This window comes from Stegastes partitus, unplaced genomic scaffold (assembly GCF_000690725.1).
Source record: "Stegastes partitus isolate 25-593 unplaced genomic scaffold, Stegastes_partitus-1.0.2 Scaffold1388, whole genome shotgun sequence".
In the NCBI taxonomy this organism is placed as follows: domain Eukaryota; kingdom Metazoa; phylum Chordata; class Actinopteri; family Pomacentridae; genus Stegastes; species Stegastes partitus.
Window position 1 is genome coordinate 153,146 of NW_007579119.1, and position 5,488 is coordinate 158,633.

Consider the following 5,488-nt stretch of genomic DNA (forward strand, 5'->3'; position numbering starts at 1 on the left):
AGTACATCACCACAAGAGCAGCAGAGTTCTTTAATTAGGATTTGGCTCCATCTCCTGGAGGACTGAAGCCACAACATGTAGATGCTGCAGTAGATCAAACACTTGTCATCATTTACACAGATTATTATGATTTCAAAAAGGTTTCTGGAAAAAAATAAAAAGGGAAATTTGTCACTTAATTATATTGGATTGGACTAAAACAGAACAACAGAGGTCACATGCAGAAGCTTTACGTGCAAAAATAGTAAAAAATAGTCGCATTTAGGAGTTAAATTAGCTCCTTGCTTGTTCTGTAAATCACACAATATAGATGTAAGTGTTTGTTTGACACATGCAGTGTTTGATTCAGGCATCTGTGCTGCAGGATTTGCTATATTTTTAATGGTATTCCGTCAACAGAGGGCAGCAGAGATCTATTCAAACGGAGTGAAGAGCACTGCAAAGTAATCTGCTGCTGCTGCTGCACAGATCCTAGTGCACTAACCTACAGCAGCTCCAAACATACACAAGATGTCAAATAGGATTTAGAAAACTCCACGGCGTTAAAGTGCTGCTCTAAGTGGCTGGGAAGTCATATATAAAACACAATAACCCAACAAAACAACATCATGCTGGTGTGGATTTGTTTACGTTGGTGCTGCAGACACAACTAGTGTCTAGAAAACCCAAAGATTCACGGGAAAAACTCTTATTTATCAAACGTTTGGAGGTTTAATTAGTTTTTATATATCATTTAATTGACTTTATTGTTTATTCGCCTATTTATTTCCACATCCAGGTCTCATTTATCTGCTTTCAACACTTTATTTTTTCGTCCTCGTCTTATTCTGCTGCTTAAAATTCCCGACTTCACCCCGCCTCTGGTGTTTCCTCGTCGCCTTTATTTACTGTCGCGTTTCCTCAGTTCCTCAATCCCCGTTTTTATCGCATCCTTCATTCACAACGTCGCGTTTATGAGGACGAGGTGGGGTGGAATAGTTTTTATTGTTGTTATGTAAAAGAACTTTGCGTTGCTTTCCATTTGCATGAACGAATACAGTCTGACTAATTGGCTGATAATTGATTAAATATGTGGAGGGAAAGCCGTAGCAAAGGAAGTAGATTAGCTCTCCGGCAGGTGACGTAACCGCGCGTCTGAAGCGTCGCCAAGAGTGTTTCGCCTTTTGTTTGTGAAAATGGTGCATTGTCATATTCACACTTAGTTTACTAAACAGAATTTCACAAGTTCCTCCTCAGAAAGAACCACACTGACTATTTTATTTTTTATCCCTCTCCTCTGTTTCCACTCTTTATGCTAAAGCTGAGCAAACCGTCTCCTGGCTGCAGGTACAGTACAGAAGGCAGAGTGGTATTGATTATCTCATCCAACTCTCTGCAAGAAAAGCGAGTAAGCTCATATCCTATTCCTTTAATGGATGACAGCTGTCAGTTGTGATGCACGCGGAGCTACAAAAAAAAAAAAAAAAAAAAGGTGATTTGGTGTATTTTAGAATCTGAGCGCTCATAAGACCGGCGACTTGCTCAAACCTTTCCGCTTCATTAGGGGAGAAACGCTTCCAAACAATGATGAAGCGCTGCCCGTACAATATGAGGTGTCGAAATTACTGCAACAATCCCGGATGCCTTTTCATTAGGGCGCGATTCGATGAGTCGCGGCGCCGTTCAGCGTTTTATGATAATGGACGTTTCATTTTCAGGTTAGCGCAGATGAAACGCTCACATATAGCCTTCTGTATGGATGATTGCGTTTCCTGATGTAGACTTGTCCTCACTTTCACCTCGCTCACCAGGAAAATAAACAAAAAAAAAAAAACCCACAAGGGTCAACTTATCCTTGAATCTCTCTTGAATCCAATACCAGTTGTCAAACCCCTTGAAAAAATCTAATTTGCAGAATCAGAACCACTTGTAAAGTAGCACAAAAAGTGACAAATATAATGCAGAACTTATTAGGAACAGCCATCAAAAGTTAGACTATTCTGCATCGCCAGCATCCGACAGATTACCAAACCGTCTCCGTAATCTCCGTCACCGCAGCCTCTCGTTTTTTTTTGTGTATGGAGTGTGTTCCAGAGGTCAGCTCTGATCTCATCTTCTATTTTCTGCGTTCGTTAAGCTCCATTCTGCTAAGCGTGTCCAAATAGGGTAATTCTGTGTTCAATTAAGCAGGGCAGACACAGGACATTCAACACAATGTCAATGAGATGCCACTAAGAGTGAGCTATCAATTTGATAGACAGTCAGAGAGGTGGATAATAAGCTGTTGTATGTCCCCTGATTCTGCACCACCCAAGGCCATCCCTACAATTGAATTACACCGGCGCCTTGGTAAGTCACAGCTGATAGGGCCTCATGCATTGCAAAAAAGCCACCTTGCAGTGAGTGACTGACTACGCGGTATAATTGTGCGGTTGTCTGTAGCTATCATGGCACTGTCTTTCTAGCAGCCATGGCCATGAAGCCGGTATAAAGAGACCCGCTAGGCCACACAAAGCACTGCAGTTGTCCTTAGGCAAGTGGCCAGCGAGAGAGAGAGAGAGAGAGGGGGTAAAGAAGGGAATTAGGGGGATGGGGTGATTCTGCTATACGGCGGGGCGAGCCAAATATCCCCGGGCCGCGAGCCAAGTGGCCAGTCACAAGGATGGCATGCCAAGAGAACGCCATCCGGCCAGGTTGCACAGCCAGATAAAATGCTCCGCGGGTCGCCTGTAGCTCAACACAGACATCCTGAAATACAACAGCCTCTTGTCTTCTCGCTAACTAGCGTCTTCCCATTACAACAAGGCGACACATGAGAAAAAACAACAACAACAAAAGAAAAAATCATAAAGAAACCAGACAGAACATTCCTGTGATGTCGGATAACTTCGCCCAGGTGTGGAGAGAGAGAAAAAAAAAAAAAATCAAAGTTTATCCCAAGGTTGGCAAAAGAGAGAAACAAGATTCGCAGCTTTGATTTTGTTTAGACACAAAGCCCAGAGATAAAGCGCTGACATTTCTGTTGTCGAGCTCGTGAACAAAACTTCTTTGGGGTATTCAGCGTCTACCTACTGTATCTCAAAGGTGGATGAAATAGTTGCGCGGAACTTTCAATAGCGGCGGATGTTGGCGACCTTGAGTCCGACGAGATGGTTCTAAGCTAAGAATCCTGCCAAGTGGCTGAACTCTGATTACCGATCGCTCCTGTAATTGCCTCGTTCGTCGCTCAACTCACCATTTATTTTGCAGAAAGTAGCATAAAAGGTGACAATTACCTCGAATGCTCCCGTTCGTCGGGCAGACGGTTCAACGGAAAGACGTATATTTAACTGAACGCATGAAAATGAGCCGCAGCAACAGATTGTGCAACATCCCACAAGCCTGACTCACCGAGCTGCTCGGTCAGTCAACCACTTTAATGTTTTGTTTCGCTAATTTATTCATGCCGACAATCTGGTTTTATTCCAGCATTAGTGAATGAGCTGTCGTCCGCTCATGCGGCACTACGTCTTTGACCTTCGAGTTCAATGGGAATAAATAGGAAAAATAAATATTTAAGGCCTCGAATTGAGTGTTTTTTTTTTCCAGAATAACAAACTTTTGCTCGTTCCTTCGGCGCCGCTGATTAAAGGTTTTAGCGGCTCCGGATCTCGAGTCAGGACTCGTACAAAGGTGCATTTTTCGTGCGTGTGTTGGCTGTCTTGGCTGCGATGAAAAGGTGGTATATAAGAGCCAGGATGTTGTCAAGAGAGCAGTTCGCTGATGGCAGGGGAGCAGCGGGAGGGTGTAATGACAAAATTGGGAACGACAGAAAGATGACAAAAGTGAGACAGCGGGGCGTCGGAATTGCGAGGAACCACCATTTGCCGCTCATGAGGCTGGTATCCTTAAAAAGTCATGATACATGTACAGAGAAGTGACAACAACACAGTTTCTCACTCCAAAGGATTATGCATGATATGCGTGATGCGAGGAGGGAGGTGAATGCTAAAATGAGGAGCATCCTGCAAAGTAAGCAGCCCGCTCAGGCTCCTGAGCGTGGCTTCTGCTGCTACCAAGTGAAATGCTTGTTTAAGAGAATACACTTGAGCCATCTGTTACTATAGAAGGTTGTGAGTGTACAAGATGTGCAGTGCATGATTTGGACATTTCTGGATATCCTGCATGTCTTGTTTGAGAGGACAAAGAGTAATTGGGGTTAATAGGAGATGTAATGTATGTAAAGGAGTTCACTTTTTAACAACTTTTGCTAAAAAAAGAGCCAATAAAACCCCAAAACAACATCTTTAAGTTCAGATAAAGATGCAACTGTATAGAAAACACAAGTCCCAGAAGTGAGGAGGACGGGGTGGATGGAGGGGCCAATAAAACCTCAAAGATTAACATAAACAATTAGAAAAATAATACGTTAAAACATGATAAAACATCATGCAAGAGGTAAGAACAGAACTCTAACTGCTGTTCATGAACCCAAACCTTAACAAAACAGTAATTTAAACCCAAGCCATGTTTCCCCGTCTTTATTTGAACCCTAACCGTGATCATTCTCTACACTTCACCCGCTTGTTTTTGCGGCTAATGTTAGCAGGAACCCTGTCACAGTACCGAAACCGATTCCTCCCTCCTGCTGATGGGGGAATCGAATCAGAAAAATGGTTTTGTGTGTCATTAAAACGGGGACAGTTGAGATATTTTGGTGCTTGATTTGGAGGAGAAGGAGCTGAAACTATGTCTAGGAAATGCTGTAGATTTTGGTACAAAGTCAAAAAAAATGAAGGTCATAGTGTAAAAAAACAAACCAAAAAACAGTTTGAGAATTTAGATGTGTTTCGTCAACTAAATTCAGCTCACAATTGGTTTAATCATGAATGAATACTGGGCTTCCAATAAGAAACATGATGCTGCACTCGGTATAAGAACAGCACACGTGGAAATCTAAAACCTTGAGACAAGCTTGTGGCTGGATGTTTGTTCCAGCGTACAAACGGCTTTTGTTTGTCGTGCTTCACGCTTACCATCAATTCCCAAGACTTCAAATATCACGTCAGTTTTCTGTGTGTTCTTTGTAAATAACCTCAAAACCACTGAATGTACAGACGGTTGCATTTTCATGATTCAGTCGTCTAAACTTGACTTTATTACTTCATCGCCGGTTGTGTACTAAACGCCAGATCCACCGCGCTCGCTGGATAATGTGTTCTTAAACAAGGTTAAAGAGGCGACCAAAACTCTCTGGAGTGTGACTGAACATTTTTATTGATCACGCCGGTGCGTCTGACATTTAGCAGCTCTGTCAGCGTGTGTCTCTGGGCGGCCCGCCCAGGTAGATAAAATCGCTTTCAGCTCAGGTAAATGTGACATTAGAACGCCTTATTTCACTCTTTTCAAACTCGTTTTTGGTCACACAGCTGTCCGGACTGTGTGCACTACAGTAACTCAGCGGAGACTATGAGGACATGTTTGTATATAACCGCCTGGCTAATGTTTACCAATGAATGTGAGGCTTTCA